Here is an 18,404-nt window from a genome sequence, read left to right as displayed (position 1 = left end):
CCCCTCCTCATATTCCTCCCCTCCCCACCTCATCCTCCTCATATTCCTCCCCTCATCCCCTCCCCACCTCCTCCTTCTCCCCTCCTCATATTCCTCCCCTCCTCCTACCATCCCCTCTTCATATTCCTCCCCTCCCTCTCCCTCTCCCCTCCCCTCCTCCTATTCCCTCCTCTATTCCCTGTAGAGGCAGCCACAGACTGAGAGATATGATCATGATATTAGTCAGTGTAGGTTTACAGGACTAATATTATGAAGATATACTGTAAGCTACGGGAATGTGCCATTGACACAGCAGTAAGTCTCATGTGGGTCTTTCCTCTCATCTTCACCCACCCCTCCCCTTTGTTGTGTGTTGCCCAGAGAGATATCAGAAAGATATTAACTGACTGACTTGAGTCTCGTGTCAATCTCAGAGGCAGATGGAAGCACTTCTGAGCTGGCTGAGTGTCTGATACAGCTCCACTTTTCCACACACACACACACACACACACACACACACACACACACACACACACACACACACACACACACACACACACACACACACACACACACACACACACACACCGACAGAAACACCCAATATCCTCCACACAGCAGCAGGGTTCTTAGAGAGATCATCTGGTCTGGGGTTGTTCTCTCACACAGTAAATATATCTTAGGGTTGGGTTGTAAATGTTTCCCAGAGCTGCCGCTGGCATCCTGGTGTGTTCAATTACAACGTAATGTTGGTGTCCCTCCCTCAAGTCTGTCCCTGGGGTATTCCAGATATGTTCCTGCCTCTGCGGTACAACAACACATGATCTCACTGCTCTGTGTGATCAGGTTATGGCGGTGGGCTTTTTAATGGATGGATTCAGAAGAATGTTATTTTGTCTGCTGTCCATTTGCCAGCCTGTGGCGTCAAAGGCTTTGAACACAGCTTTACTTGACTTCTAGGTCAACAATCGTAGTTATAATCAGTACGGAGAATTAAGTAAAACCACAAGTCCAAATCTCTATCTCCATCCATGGCTAATTTAGTAAAGGGCCTTTTTTAGCTAGCTAGCCACCAGAGGAACACAACACAACGAGATGCAACAATTCAAGTTTTTCTGTCAGTGATGTATTTCTCTTGATGCGATGTGGTAGGATAAAAGCCAAATCCAATGATGTATTTCTCTTGATGCGATGTGGTAGGATAAAAGCCAAATCCAATGATGTATTTCTCTTGATGCGATGTGGTAGGATAAAAGCCAAATCCAATGATGTATTTCTCTTGATGCGATGTGGTAGGATAAAAGCCAAATCCAATGATGTATTTCTCTTGATGCGATGTGGTAGGATAAAAGCCAAATCCAATGATGTATTTCTCTTGATGCGATGTGGTAGGATAAAAGCCAAATCCAATGATGTATTTCTCTTGATGCGATGTGGTAGGATAAAAGCCAAATCCAGTGATGTATTTCTCTTGATGCGATGTGGTAGGATAAAAGCCAAATCCAATGATGTATTTCTCTTGATGCGATGTGGTAGGATAAAAGCCAAATCCAATGATGTATTTCTCTTGATGCGATGTGGTAGGATAAAAGCCAAATCCAATGATGTATTTCTCTTGATGCGATGTGGTAGGATAAAAGCCAAATCCAATGATGTATTTCTCTTGATGCGATGTGGTAGGATAAAAGCCAAATCCAATGATGTATTTCTCTTGATGCGATGTGGTAGGATAAAAGCCAAATCCAATGATGTATTTCTCTTGATGCGATGTGGTAGGATAAAAGCCAAATCCAATGATGTATTTCTCTTGATGCGATGTGGTAGGATAAAAGCCAAATCCAATGATGTATTTCTCTTGATGCGATGTGGTAGGATAAAAGCCAAATCCAGTGATGTATTTCTCTTGATGCGATGTGGTAGGATAAAAGCCAAATCCAAGCGGACTTCCCTTGACACTTTTTTTTGGTGCGCCAGGACCAATCACAGGTCAGCTCACTCAGTTTAGCTTAATGCTGATTGGGTGTTATTTTATACTTTTTTTTATCAAGGGAGGCCAAATGCTCACTGGCTTCCTTTGCATTCAATGCTGCGGGCAGAAACAATGTCATACTTACCAGACAGCATCAGAAAGATGGCCTACACATAGAGACAGAGGTTACCTGTTTCGCTCGCTCGGATGCTTTCTCCCGTGAGATTCAATGAGCCTCTTGCAAATTGAAGGAACACTCTGAAACACAGAGACGAAAGATGAATAATTGTATCTTTTTTTATCTTTTTTTTCTTGGGAAAGCCTGGCTGTCCTTGGTATCCATACTCCACTGAGTCCCAAATGTATTGATGAGACATGCAGGTGATGCTGCAATGGTAGTGATACGACTACTTCCCTGTGGAACTCCCCTCAGGTTCCTTCTGGCCCTACGTAGGACTCCCGTGTTGTCCTGTCTCAGTGTGTTGCTCTGTCTCAGTGTGTTGCTCTGTCTCAGTGTGTTGCCCTGTCTCAGTGTGTTGCCCTGTCTCAGTGGGTTGCTCTGTCTCAGTGGGTTGCTCTGTCTCAGTGGGTTGCTCTATCTCAGTGGGTTGCTCTGTCTCAGTGTGTTGCTCTGTCTCAGTGTGTTGCTCTGTCTCAGTGTGTTGCTCTGTCTCAGTGTGTTGCTCTGTCTCAGTGTGTTGCCCTGTCTCAGTGTGTTGCCCTGTCTCAGTGTGTTGCTCTGTCTCAGTGTGTTGCTCTGTCTCAATGTGTTGCTCTGTCTCAGTGGGCTGCCCTGTCTCAGTGTGTTGCTCTGTCTCAGTGGGTTGCCCTGTCTCAGTGGGTTGCTCTGTCTCAGTGGGTTGCCCTGTCTCAGTGTGTTGCTCTGTCTCAGTGTGTTGCTCTATCTCAGTGGGTTGCTCTGTCTCAGTGTGTTGCTCTGTCTCAGTGTGTTGCTCTGTCTCAGTGGGTTGCCCTGTCTCAGTGGGTTGCCCTGTCTCAGTGGGTTGCCCTGTCTCAGTGTGTTGCTCTGTCTCAGTGGGTTGCTCTGTCTCAGTGGGTTGCTCTGTCTCAGTGTGTTGCTCTGTCTCAGTGGGTTGCCCTGTCTCAGTGGGTTGCCCTGTCTCAGTGTGTTGCTCTGTCTCAGTGGGTTGCTCTGTCTCAATGTGGATGGATTATCTTGGCAAAGGAGAAATGCTCACTAACAGGGATGTAAACAAAACAAACATTTTAGAGAAATTAGCTTTTTGTGCGTATGGAACATTTCTGGGATCTTTTATTTCAGCTCATGAAACATGGGACCAACACTTTACATGTTGTGTTTATAATTTTGTTCAGTGTATGTTATGCTTAATTCTATTTTCTATTTTATTACACTGAATATTCAAATTACTTTATTATTCTCCTGTTGTTGCAATGTGGGGAGATGAACCTGAACCACGTGTACTGTGTGAATGACAAATAAACGTGTCAAATTTGATTCATGGGGATGTCTGTCCGACGTGGTGTCATATGTACTTATCTAGGGAAAACAGGTGTTCCATCACCTGTCTGCTCTGTTATGTTCCTCCCCCCGGGGCTGAGAGAGGAGGGGGGAATCACTTCCCCGTCCATAAAGGTAGATAGGAACTCCCTGAGCAGGAAGTCTCTATGATAGGGTGTAGATGAGATAGGAACTCCCCTAGCAGGTAGTCTCTATTACAGAGTGTAGATGAGATAGGAACTCCCCTAGCAGGTAGTCTCTATGACAGGGTGTAGATGGGATAGGAACTCCCCTAGCAGGTAGTCTCTATGACAGGGTGTAGATGAGATAGGAACTCCCCTAGCAGGTAGTCTCTATGACAGGGTGTAGATGAGATAGGAACTCCCCTAGCAGGAAGTCTCTATGATAGGGTGTAGATGAGATAGGAACTCCCCTAGCAGGTAGTCTCTATGACAGAGTGTAGATGAGATAGGAACTCCCCTAGCAGGTAGTCTCTATGACAGGGTGTAGATGGGATAGGAACTCCCCTAGCAGGTAGTCTCTATGACAGGGTGTAGATGAGATAGGAACTCCCCTAGCAGGTAGTCTCTATGACAGAGTGTAGATGAGATAGGAACTCCCCTAGCAGGTAGTCTCTATGATAGGGTGTAGATGAGATAGGAACTCCCCTAGCAGGTAGTCTCTATGACAGGGTGTAGATGAGATAGGAACTCCCTGAGCAGGTAGTCTCTATGACAGGGTGTAGATGGGATAGGAACTCCCCTAGCAGGTAGTCTCTATGACAGAGTGTAGATGAGATAGGAACTCCCCTAGCAGGTAGTCTCTATGACAGAGTGTAGATGAGATAGGAACTCCCTGAGCAGGTGGTCTCTATAACAGGGTGTAGATGAGATAGGAACTCCCCTAGCAGGTAGTCTCTATAACAGGGTGTATATGGGATAGGAACTCCCCTAGCAGGTAGTCTCTATGACAGAGTGTAGTTGAGATAGGAACTCCCCTAGCAGGTAGTCTCTATGACAGAGTGTAGATGAGATAGGAACTCCCCTAGCAGGTAGTCTCTATAACAGAGTGTAGATGAGATAGGAACTCCCCTAGCAGGTAGTCTCTATGACAGAGTGTAGATGAGATAGGAACTCCCCTAGCAGGTAGTCTCTATAACAGAGTGTAGATGAGATAGGAACTCCCCTAGCAGGTAGTCTCTATGACAGGGTGAAGATGAGATAGGAACTCCCCTAGCAGGTAGTCTCTATGACAGGGTGTAGATGAGATAGGAACTCCCCTAGCAGGTAGTCTCTATGACAGGGTGTAGATGAGATAGGAACTCCCTGAGCAGGTGGTCTCTATGACAGGGTGTAGATGGGATAGGAACTCCTCTAGCAGGTAGTCTCTATAACAGGGTGTAGATGAGATAGGAACTCCCCTAGCAGGTAGTCTCTATGACAGGGTGTAGATGAGATAGGAACTCCCTGAGCATGTAGTCTCTATGACAGGGTGTAGATGGGATAGGAACTCCCCTAGCAGGTAGTCTCTATGACAGAGTGTAGATGAGATAGGAACTCCCCTAGCAGGTAGTCTCTATGACAGAGTGTAGATGAGATAGGAACTCCCCTAGCAGGTAGTCTCTATGACAGAGTGTAGATGGGATAGGAACTCCCCTAGCAGGTAGTCTCTATGACAGGGTGTAGATGAGATAGGAACTCCCTGAGCAGGTAGTCTCTATGACAGGGTGTAGATGAGATAGGAACTCCCCTAGCAGGTAGTCTCTATGACAGAGTGTAGATGAGATAGGAACTCCCCTAGCAAGTAGTCTCTATGATAGGGTGTAGATGAGATAGGAACTCCCCTAGCAGGTAGTCTCTATGACAGGGTGTAGATGAGATAGGAACTCCCTGAGCAGGTAGTCTCTATGACAGGGTGTAGATGAGATAGGAACTCCCCTAGCAGGTAGTCTCTATGACATAGTGTAGATGAGATAGGAACTCCCCTAGCAGGTAGTCTCTATGACAGAGTGTAGATGAGATAGGAACTCCCCTAGCAAGTAGTCTCTATCATAGGGTGTAGATGAGCTAGGATCTCCCCTAGCAGGTAGTCTCTATGACAGGGTGTAGATGAGATAGGAACTCCCCTAGTAGGTAGTCTCTATGATAGGGTGTAGATGAGATAGGAACTCCCCTAGCAGGTAGTCTCTATGACAGAGTGTAGATGAGATAGGAACTCCCCTAGTAGGTAGTCTCTATGACAGGGTGTAGATGAGATAGGAACTCCCCTAGCAGGTAGTCTCTATGACAGGGTGTAGATGAGATAGGAACTCCCCTAGCAGGTAGTCTCTATGGCAGAGTGTAGATGGGATAGGAACTCCCCTAGCAGGTAGTCTCTATGACAGGGTGTAGATGAGATAGGAACTCCCCTAGCAGGTAGTCTCTATGACAGGGCGTAGATGAGATAGGAACTCCCCTAGCAGGTAATCTCCATGACAGGGTGTAGATGAGATAGGAACTCCCCTAGCAGGTAGTCTCTATGACAGGGTGTAGATGGGATAGGAACTCCCCTAGCAGGAAGTCTCTATGACAGGGTGTAGATGAGATAGGAACTCCCCTAGCAGGTAGTGTCTATGACAGGGTGTAGATGAGATAGGAACTCCCCTAGCAGGTAGTCTCTATGACAGGGTGTAGATGAGATAGGAACTCCCCTAGCAGGTAGTGTCTATGACAGGGTGTAGATGAGATAGGAACTCCCCTAGCAGGTAGTCTCTATGACAGGGTGTAGATGAGATAGGAACTCCCCTAGCAGGTAGTCTCTATGACAGGGTGTAGATGGGATGGGAACTCCCCTAGCAGGTAGTCTCTATGACAGGGTGTAGATGAGATAGGAACTCCCCTAGCAGGTAGTCTCTATAACAGGGTGTAGATGCGATGGGAACTCCCCTAGCAGGTAGTCTCTATGACAGGGTGTGTTTGAGTGTGGCTCAACTTATTACATCCTCTTCCTCAGCCACACATCTTGGGAATAGATAGTGTCATGGAACAGGAAGTGTCACAGGAACAGGAAGTGGCTCTGAGACACTGACTCTTTCCAGGAAGTCCTTGTTTTAGTGAGGTGATGAATGGTCTAACACAGGGGTGTCAAACTCAAATACCCAGTGGGCCAAAATGTAAAACCTGAACAAAGTCACGGACCAACATTGAACAAATTAACCTTTTAATATGGACCCAAACAAGTTTTGCTTTAACATTGAATATGGAACAAGCATCGCTTATTACCATACAATATATAATTTAATAGTGGAGACATGCAAAATCGAATTTCAAATGAAAAAACACATCAATGGCATTCATTTATTAAATAAATAAAATGTAAATAAAAATTGTATGCCTCTTTTCTATTTGCAGCCTTCTGATTTAAATACCAAAATAAACTTTTTCCACTGGCTAATAATTTTACAAATAAAATGATAATAAATCAATCAACCATTCAAGCCCATGCCTTGTAGCAAGAAAAAGTGCATAAAGAAAACGTTAATTATTGCACACTGGTCTAATCTGATGTGCCCAAGCCAGATACCTGGCATCTCTTCTTGGATGCTAGTTCATCAATGTCTGGGCTCAAGCTCTGAGCTGAAGAAATCCTCAGTATCGAGCGAAGATGTTCATCAGTCAGACGTCTCCTGTGAGTTGTTTTGGTCATCTTCATCGAGGAGAAAAGTTGCTCGCATAGATAAGTGCTGCCGAACATGGAGAGCATCTGAGCAGCTTGGGTGCGGAGCTGAGGCATTGTGTCAGGGATGAACCGTGGAAACTGTGCGGCGCCCACAGCATCATACTTTGACTTCAGCGTGTCGTTGCACTGGAGTTCAATCAGCTCCATTTGGATGTTGGTTGGTGCATTTTCCACATCAACTGCGAAGGGATTACTAAGCAGTTCAAACTTGCATTTCTGGGCATCGAAGTCGGCAAATCGCCGGCTAAACTCAGCGGCGAGAACACTGAGTTTTTCAGCAAACTGTGCGCATGGGAACACGGCGGTAGAGATCTGCGCTTTTAAGGATTGGCAGCAGGGAAAATGGCAAGGGTTTCCTTGCAGCATCTGATTCTCCCACAGGCACAGTTCAGTTTTGAAGGCCCTCACTGCAGCGTACATGTCTGTGATGATGCGCCCCCGCCCCTGAAGCTGCAGGTTCAGCGCATCGAGATGGCTCGAGATGTCACAGAGAAAGGCCAGCTCACACAGGAACTTTTGCTCCCGGAGCTCTGCTGTATCCTTCCCTTTGGTTTCCAGGAATTGACATATTTCCTCACGCAGCTCGAAACATCTGTTCAGTACTTTTCCTCTGCTTAGCCATCTCACCTCTGTGTGATACGGCACGTCTGCGTATTCCGAACCACACTCCTCCAGAAAAGATTTAAACTGGCGGTGATTTAGACCTTTGGCTCTTATAAAGTTAACTACCTGTGTTACTGTGGTCATAACATGTTCCATCTTTAGGGCTTTGGCACACAGTGCTTCCTGATGTATGATGCAGTGGTAAACAGTTAGCTCACCTGCACAGTTCTCTTCCCGCATCTTCTCCCGAACCATGCCCACCAGTCCACTCTTTTTACCGCACATCGCTGGCGCACCATCTGTCGTTAATCCAACGAGTTTATCCCACGGCAGCTTTATTTCAGTTACACATTTGGAAACCTCCTCAAAGATTTCCTTTCCTGTGGTTGTGCCATGCATTGATTTGAATCCTAATAGCTCCTCCGTAACACACAGATTTGAGTCCACTCCACGGATGAAGACTGACAGCTGAGCAGTATCAGATGCGTCGCAGCTCTCATCCACAGCGAGGGAGAACGCAACAAAATCTTTTCCCTTTTCCATCAGCTGGTCATACAGATTGGTGGCAAGATCACATGTGCGATCAGCTACTGTGTTCCTGCTCAGGCTCACGTTTTAAAATGCTTGCTTTTTCTCTGGGCATACGAGGTCACAAACCTTCATCATGAACTTTTTCATGAACTCTCCCTCATTAAAGGGCCGGGCTGATTTTGCGATCTCTGCTGCCACTATATAACTAGCCTTTACAGCAGCCTCGCTTTGTGATGTGGCTTTTTTAAACATATTCTGTTGTGAAACCAAACTTCTTTTCATCTCCTCTACTTTCTGGCTCCTTTGAGTCATGTCCAGGTCCTTGTATTTGTCACGGTGTTTCGTTTCATAGTGTCGTCTAATGTTGTACTCCTTACTTACAGCCACGTTGACTCCACAAACAAGACAAACAGGTTTGTCTTTTACATATGTAAACAGATATTCTGCCTCCCACTTGTCCAGAAAGCTCCTGTTTTCTGCCTTTCTTTTCGCCATTTTTGGGAAGGGTTAGCTCGCTGACAGTTGTAGCGTCTATGTTGCTATGACTACTGTCACAGAGGAGAGAGCGTTTCTGGGTCCTGTCCTGATTGGCGCGCGAAAACAGCAGAGCATTATGGGATTCGTAGTATTAGTGGTGAATGCGCTGTATAATACCGGCGGGCCAGCTCTAGTAGTAATTTGGTATTGTCTCGCGGGCCAAATATAATTACCCAGAGCCAGAGTTTGACACCCATGGTCTAACACGACAGAAACACCACACTGATGGTGTGTGAAGGGAACACTTGTCTCTTATGTCATGTGAGACGCTTCTGACTCTTATCTTCACGTGCTGTGTACCAGCCCTGTGCTATCAGGGTAGAAACACGTATCTGCCCAACAGAGGCCACTGTAGGAGATGCACTATGTCACTGTCACCGTTCCTGTCCTCCCTGTGTACAGCAGCCCTGTGGGTATTGGAATCTCCTGAAGACACAAAACAGAGAGCTTTTATACACTGGGCAAGTGGCAGCCCCTGATTACCAATCGCCACCACCTGTGTTCACAACAGTAACTGTTCCACCCAGGTACATTAGGCTTGTATGTTTTCTGCTTCTTACACACCATGTTTCCCCCTCTTCCTCTTCTTCCTCCTCCTCCCCCTCCTCCCCCTCTTCCCCCTCCTCCTCTTCTTCCTACTCCCCTCCTCATCTTCCTCCTCCTCCTTTTCCTCCTCCCCCTCCTCTTCTTTCTCCTCCCCTCCTCCTCCTACACCTCCTCCCCTCCTCCTCCTCTTCTACCTCCTCCCCTCCTCCTCCTCCCCCCTCCTCTTCTTCCTCCTCCTCCTCTTTTTCCTCCTCCCCTCCTCCTCCCTCCTCTTCTTCCTCCTCCCCTCCTCCTCTTTTACCTCCTCCCCTCCTCCTCCTCCCCTCCTTCTTCACCTCCTCCCCTCCTCCTCCTCTTCTTCCTCCTCCCTTCCTCGTCCCCCCCGTCCTCTTCTTCCTCCTCCCCTCCTCCTCCTCCTCCCCCCTCCTCTTCTTCCTCCTCCCCTCCTCCTCCTTCACCTCCTCCTCCTCTTCTTCCTCCTCCCCTCCACCTCCTTCACCTCCTCCTCCCCCTCCTCCTCTTCTTCCTCCTCCTCCCCTCCTCCTCCTTCAACCCCCCCTTCTTCCACCTCCCCCCACCTCCTCTTCCACAGGCTGTCCCAAGAGCTCAGGGAGAAGGAGGAAGGCTGGTTGTCATGCCAATGCAGGTGTAACTCTCTACAATCACAGCTGTTGGCATGTCAACAGAGAGAGGCGGAGGCAACCCGAAAGTACTCTGTGGCTGAGCAGGAAGTGGAAGCTCTGAGGAGAAAACTAGAACACGCCCAACAGAAGAGCAAAGACCTGAGGAGAGACAGGTGTGTCTGTATACGTATGATTTCCTCATACCTTAATGACCTTGTTTATGTGAGAAGCCTAATTACACCTGTATGAATGTCTATGTTTGTTATCTCACCTGTTTATCCCACTATTCCCACATGTGTCTGTTTGTGTCAGATCACATGTACACCTGTGTTTTATTCCCATCTGTATTCCCATTTTCCCCCTTGTCCCAGGTCTCCCCCTTGTCCCATATCCCCAGTCCCAGGTGTCTACTTGTCTGTCATACATGATTCACCACTGTGTGTGTGTGTGTGTGTGTGTGTGTGTGTGTGTGTGTGTGTGTGTGTGTGTGTGTGTGTTTGTGTGAGTGTGTGAGTGTTATCTCACCTGTATACATACCTAGGGTCCTGTTTCATCTGTTATCATTGCAAGTCCATTTCCACCTGTCATTAGTCACCTGTTTGTGTGTAAACTGTCCTGTACACATCTCCTATTCCCACCTATTTAATGTCTAGCAGGTCTACTCAGCTCTGTGTATATGTAGTTGTGCCTCGGTTAGGGCTCTGCTGGGCTCATTCCCACATTGTGGGTACTTCATATTTCCAGCTTTCCTATTAAAAGGAACATTCAATCAAAAACTAAGTCACACACTATGAGCTGAACTGTACTGGGATTTCCTCTGGGTTATAGAACTGACCACACACCAGTCCTGGCCTCAACACACACTATGAGCTGAACTGTACTGGGATTTCCTCTGGGTTATAGAACTGACCACACACCAGTCCTGGCCTCAACACACACTATGAGCTGAACTGTACTGGGATTTCCTCTGGGTTATAGAACTGACCACACACCAGTCCTGGCCTCAACACACACTATGAGCTGAACTGTACTGGGATTTCCTCTAGGTTATAGAACTGACCACACACCAGTCCTGGCCTCAACACACACTATGAGCTGAACTGTACTGGGATTTCCTCTGGGTTATAGAACTGACCACACACCAGTCCTGGCCTCAACACACACTATGAGCTGAACTGTACTGGGATTTCCTCTGGGTTATAGAACTGACCACACACCAGTCCTGGCCTCAACACACACTATCAGGTCACATGTCACACCTTGGTTTGGAAACTGTGTGAATGTGCATGCATATTGTTTGTGTTGGATTTTGGGCCAAGGTGTTCCACTGAAGCTAACCCCATAAAACCCAAGGTTATTTCATTTAACTAGGCAAGTCAGTTGAGAACAAATTCATATTTACAATGACGGTCTACCAGGGAACAGTGGGTTAACTGCCCTGTTGAGCGGCAGAACGACAGATTTCTACCTTCTCAGCTCGGGGATTCAATCCAGCAACCTTTCGGTTACTGGGCCAATGCTCGAACCACTAGGCTACCTGCCGTCCCGTTCTACTGAAACTACACCCCTAAAACCCAAGGTGTTCTACTGAAACTACACCCCTAAACCCCAAGGTGTTCTACTGAAACTACACCCCTAAAACCCAAGGTGTTCTACTGAAACTACACCCCTAAACCCCAAGGTGTTCTACTGAAACTACACCCCTAAAACACAAGGTGTTCTACTGAAACTACACCCCTAAAACCCAAGGTGTTCTACTGAAACTAAACCCCTAAAACCCAAGGTGTTTTACTGAAACTACACCCCTAAAACCTAAGGTGTTCTGATGAAACTACACCCCTAAAACCTAAGGTGTTCTGATGAAACTACACCCCTAAAACCCAAGGTGTTCTACTGAAACTAAACCCCTATAACCCAAGGTGTTCTACTGAAACTACACCCCTAAAACCCAAGGTCTTCTACTGAAACTACACCTCTAAAACCTAAGGTGTTCTGATTAAACTACACCCCTAAACCACAAGGTGTTCTACTGAAACTACACCCATAAAACCCAAGGTGTTCTGATGAAACTACACCCCTAAAACCCAAGGTGTTCTACTGAAACTACACCCCTAAAACCCAAGGTGTTCTACTGAAACTACACCTCTAAAACCTAAGGTGTTCTGATGAAACTACACCCCTAAAACCCAAGGTGTTCTACTGAAACTACACCCCTAAAACCCAAGGTGTTCTACTGAAACTACACCTCTAAAACCCAAGGTGTTCTGATGAAACTACACCCCTAAACCCCAAGGTGTTCTACTGAAACTACACCCCTAAAACCCAAGGTGTTCTACTGAAACTATACCCATAAAACCCAATGTCCTGAGCTGTATGCAGTGGCTGTACATATTACACTACTGGGACATGGGCCCATTCTGTTATGTAAGGACAGAAACCACCTTGGCTGGGGGACTCTGTCCAAATCCAACCCCTCCTATCCCCTTCCCTGAGAGCATTCTCCATATCTACTCATAGTGAAATGATCAGATGGTTGAAAATATGATGGTGGAAACTTTATTTAGCTTTTGAGACGAACATGAATTATCATAGAGGAAGAAGTCAAAATACATGAAACTGAGGAAAGAAATGGCCACTTCCTGTGACCTCAGATAAACTGAGCTGTAGCTTGTGTGTTTGTGTGTGCGTGTGTTTACTACCCCAGAGAGGAAAAAGAGGAACCCTGACTGTACTCACCCTGTGTCCTTACCACAAACACGCACGCACACACACACACACACACACACGCACACACACACACACACACACGCACACACACACACACACACACACACACACACACACACACACACACACACACACACACACACACACACACACACACACACACACACACACACACACACGGCATGCAATGTCTGAGCACACAGCAGCAGACAAACAGTCCCTCCCACACCAACAAGATCTCATAGTTTCCTTTCTAAATTCGATGTATTATGTATTTTTTCCCCGCATTTATTCTGCATGGTTACGGACTGAAAGGTTATGGCTTGGGGAAGGTTTAAAACAAAATTATTAAAAGTAATGCGCTAGGTGTCATCAGTATTCATACACAGTAAATGTAAAAGTGTTATATCAACAACTTTTAAGTGTTAAATGTATCACTGTCAGCGAGTACATATGATCCCACTCTACACAGAGTAAAAAGTACACTGATCAAAGTGTCACCCTTTCGAGTGTTGATTTAACACTGAGGAGTGCAGAAAGTTAACACTGCACTACACTGGCCGGTGTTGATACAATTTAACAGAGGTAATCAACACTTTGAGTGGTATAGTGACACTCACTAGTGTTGATCTAGGGTAACTCCTATTAGAGTAAAAATGTGTTTACTCTATTCAGTGTTCATTTATTTACTCTTCCCCCATGTCAATGTAAATTATATTGTGTAAAAGCACTTGGAATTTCACCATAAACTCAAGCAAAGCTGTTTCAACATTCACATATGTTTCTCACAACCTAACCATAAGTCTCAGCCCTTAAACTGTTATCAAGTGACAGTACAATGTAGTCCAAATAATCCCTTGTTCCATATGACATGAGCAAATCAATAGGTTTGTTGGAAAAATTCTGACATTTACATTCAAAACACATGTTTCTCACAACCTAACCATAAGTCTCAGCCCTGGCTTAAACTGTTATCAAGTGAGAGTAGGGGACAATGCAGTCCAAAAAAAACCTTGCTCCAGATGACATGATGACATGTGGTACATGATGTCATTTACATGAAATACTTTGCATTGTGAACTTTTCTTCAAAACAACTTTAAATGGATGCAAATTATCATCAAAAACATAAGGTTTCAAGAGCTGACCCAACCCCCCCCCCCAAAAAAAAACAATTTCCTCTTTCAGAACAATAGCCTTAATTTTGTAAAATACTGCCATTTCAATAACTACTTCACCACATATGACCAAATCAAGAGGATTTTCTGTAGCATTGGGCTTTACCCATATAACTGACAAAACATGTGTGCACACTGAGACATTCAACTTGGCAGCAATCTCATGGCTTTCTTTCAGGTCGTTGAGCCTTGACATCTTTCCTGGACCTTTAGCTCGTCCATCCTGCTTGTCCATCCTGGCTGATAGTTTGTCCATCCTGGCTGATAGCTCGTCCATCCTGGCTGATAGCTCGTCCATCCTGGCTGATAGCTTGTCCATCCTGGCTGATAGCTAGTCCATCCTGGCTGATAGCTAGTCCATCCTGGCTGATAGCTTGTCCATCCTGGCTGATAGCTTGTCCATCCTGGCTGATAGCTTGTCCATCCTGGCTGATAGCTAGTCCATCCTGGCTGATAGCTAGTCCATCCTGGCTGATAGCTTGTCCATCCTGGCTGATAGCTAGTCCATCCTGGCTGATAGCTAGTCCATCCTGGCTGATAGCTAGTCCATCCTGGCTGATAGCTTGTCCATCCTGGCTGATAGCTTGTCCATCCTGGCTGATAGCTAGTCCATCCTGGCTGATAGATAGTCCATCCTGGCTGATAGCTAGTCCATCCTGGCTGATAGCTAGTCCATCCTGGCTGATAGCTCGTCCATCCTGGCTGATAGCTAGTCCATCCTGGCTGATAGCTAGTCCATCCTGGCTGATAGCTCGTCCATCCTGGCTGATAGCTTGTCCATCCTGGCTGAAGGCTTCCTAGTTATATGCCATGTCATTTTGGTGTTTCTTGGCTAAGGTCATAGTAAGGTCATAGTGACATTCTTAAAACTCTTCAGTTGTTTTTTTTTAAGAAATGATGTTTTGCCTCGTAGCAGATACACCACGAGTGAAGAATGGGCCCGATATTCCTTATACAACGAGGATAATGTATCATGAAGTGGGGTTTCCTTATACAACGAGGATAATGTATCATGAAGTGGGGTTTCCTTATACAACGAGGATAATGTATCATGAAGTGGGGTTTCCTTATACAACGAGGATAATGTATCATGAAGTGGGGTTTCCTTATACAACGAGGATAATGTATCATGAAGTGGGGTTTCCTTATACAACGAGGATAATGTATCATGAAGTGGGGTTTCCTTATACAACGAGGATAATGTATCATGAAGTGGGGTTTCCTTATACAACGAGGATAATGTATCATGAAGTGGGGTTTCCTTATACAACGAGGATAATGTATCATGAAGTGGGGTTTCCTTATACAACGAGGATAATGTATCATGAAGTGGGGTTTCCTTATACAACGAGGATAATGTATCATGAAGTGGGGTTTCCTTATACAACGAGGATAATGTATCATGAAGTGGGGTTTCCTTATACAACGAGGATAATGTATCATGAAGTGGGGTTTCCTTATACAACGAGGATAATGTATCATGAAGTGGGGTTTCGGTAACAGATTTCTAATCAGGAAACAAATACTTGAAAAGCCTAGGATGTTCAGCAATTATGCCCCGAGTTTAACATGTCACTTGTGTTTGGGTTCTTCAAAATCGACTGCAATGTCTGGAGAATTAGAACGTAAGAAAATGGATCATTTATGACCATTTGATTATAAGTTTCAGTAGTTTTGTTTCTTCTATTGTCAAATCGAACACCGAGGACTTTCTCAGCTGGTTGAACTGTTCCTCATTTTTTATATGAAATTAAGCACTTCGTTTTGATACCCAATTCAACAATGTGAAAGGATTTTCAATATCCTGAAAAGAATGTTGTATTTTTCTGACAGTTTCTGTGTCTTTTGAAGATATACATGTAAGAGCGGTTGCTTTAGCTTGACCCTGTATCTCTTGAACCGCTTCTTCCACGGAAGATACACAACTATTTACAAGTCGTCTGACCGACACCTGCAGCCTTCAGTTGTGCAATAGCAGACGCACACATATCAAGTGTGTTCTTGTTAGATATTGGTACAACATGGTAACAACTCGAATTTGAAGGAAAATCAGCATTACTTGGCTGATTATCAACGGCTGTATTAGCATCCAAGTTAGCATTTAACAAAAATGTGACAGTCTCCAGAATGTGCCCTGTTCAAATGCTTCATAAAGCCAGACAATGTACCAAATACACTACAACAATCTGCTTGACCACATTTGAGACTTTTTATGTTACACGGCAGTCTGACAACCATGTATCAAAATAGCTAAATAATATCAGTGAAATAATTGTTTAAATTCACCTTTTGCGTGGAACAAATGAGGATTTTGGTTGATTCAACAATGGCGTAGAGAAAAGAGGAAATTGAACGCAGAAACTGAATTCATGGGCGGTGTTGTGATGATGTTTACACTTACTACGTGACAGTCTACACTAAATAGAGTCAAATTGTACACCTTAGCAATTAACACCAGTTTTCAGCACTGACGCGAGGGGTCACTTGGCACTGCCAGTTGCTAGATCAACTCTATGGGAGTTTTGACACAGTGAATTTAACACGGGTGATTTTACTGTGTAGTATTCGCATGGCTTGCTTGAGTAATGTGAACTGCTGTGTAGTGCAGTGGTCTAAGCAGTGGCTCCAGCTCCAAGCCTCATGATTGCTGGACGATAATTGTATATCGAAGTTCTCTGGGCCTTTTCAAACGTCCAAAATCATCATCTATTTCTAGTGACCAGCCTGCTCACACATACATTCCAAGACAGCTTTGTTTTTCCATTCATAAAAGGGAACAGTTTGGCCTCCGCCATCGCTGACTCTCGCTGACCTGCGAGAGGACATTTTGTGCCCTTGTTCCTGAAAAAAACTAATCTCTGCTCCCTCTTCCACCCTCCCAGCCCTCACCCTGCACTCTACAACTGTACACTACACCCCCAAACCCTCTCCTTCTGCCCCCTCTAATGACCCCCTGCCTACCCCCACCCTGCGTGTGTGTGTGTGTGTGCAGTGTGGGTTGAGTAATGTATGAATAATTAGAACAAATGCCCTCTTTCACCCCACCAATCCAGCCGGCACACAATGGGGCTGTTGATGTTTTCCCCTCTTCTGGGGTAGGGAGGGAGGGAGCGAGAGAGCAAAGGAGCGAGGGGGTAGGGAGGGAGGGAGGGAGGGAGCGAAGGAGGGAGCGAGAGAGCAAAGGAGCGAGGGGGTAGGGAGGGAGGGAGGGAGGGAGCGAAAGAGGGAGCGAAGGAGCGAGGGAGCGAGGGTGGGAGGGAGGGAGGGAGAGAACAAAGGAGTGAGGGGGTAGGGAGGGAGCGAAGTAGGGAGCGAAGGAGGGAGCAAAGGAGCGAGGGAGGGAGGGAGGGAGGGAGGGAGGGAGGGAGAGAACAAAGGAGCGAGGGGGTAGGAAGGGAGCGAAGGAGCGAGGGAGGGAGGGAGGGAGCGAGGGGGTGAGGGAGGGAGGGAGGAAGAGAGCGAAGGAGCGAGGGAGGGAGGGAGGGAGGAAGAGAGCGAGGGAGGGAGCGAAGGAGGGAGCGAAGGAGCGAGGGGGTAGGGAGGGAGGGAGGGATAAAGAACATGGTGGTTACTTCTCACGCTGTATGGCTCTTTGCACACTGTACAGGACACACCATGCATCTGGCTGCCACTTATACAGAACAGAGAACAAAAACTGTAAATCATTTAGAAGTTAAGAGAGGTCAAACATGTGGTTCCTTTGTCATAAGATGGATGTGAATGACCTGTCTGGTGGATGGTCAATATGGGTTGAGGAATGAATTGGGAGCTGTGATGTTTCCCTCTGGAGCTGCAGTGTGGATATACTACTTCTATAGATCACTATGTGTAGAGACTGATGGAGAGCAACTTCTCCGATTGATGGGTGTGTTTCTCAAGTTAGGATGGAAAGCAGTGTACATGATAGAGACACATGGAGAGGGGTTGGCACAGCAGACGTTCACACACACACAAACACACATATGTCTGTCTAGTAAAGCTGGCTGGCGTGAGAGAGAAAGTGCTCCCAGATTTACTCCCAGATGCCTGTCTCTACCCCGACTGAGAGGTGAGTTTGCACGCTCTGACACACACATACACACACACACACACACACACACACACACACACACACACACACACACACAGACACGCTCCAATGCCCCGGGGGTCTATTTGGTCACTGGGTCCGATTAGGCTATTCCTATTATCTTTCCAGGTTTTTGTTGTTTTCCATGGTTCGGGCCGAGGTCGGGATTACAATTGGGAAGGGGTCTTTCCCAAATCCCCTCCATCCCTGCACACACACACACACACACACACTCAATCTCACATTCCCAGCAGCTGTTCACGCCCAGAGCCCTGCTATGGAACTCACAGGTCCGTTTGGGGATCAGTGTAACACTGCGTTACCCTGGGCAACAGCAGGAGGAGACAGCAGTAGCAGCACACTGTGTCCAGAAACTACAGATGACCAGTAAAACTACAGATGACCAGTAAACTACAGATGACCAGTAAACTACAGATGACCAGTAA

This window comes from Oncorhynchus clarkii, chromosome 27 (genome assembly GCF_045791955.1).
Source record: "Oncorhynchus clarkii lewisi isolate Uvic-CL-2024 chromosome 27, UVic_Ocla_1.0, whole genome shotgun sequence".
NCBI classification, from domain to species: Eukaryota; Metazoa; Chordata; class Actinopteri; order Salmoniformes; family Salmonidae; genus Oncorhynchus; species Oncorhynchus clarkii.
Note: the sequence above shows the minus strand (reverse complement) of the source record.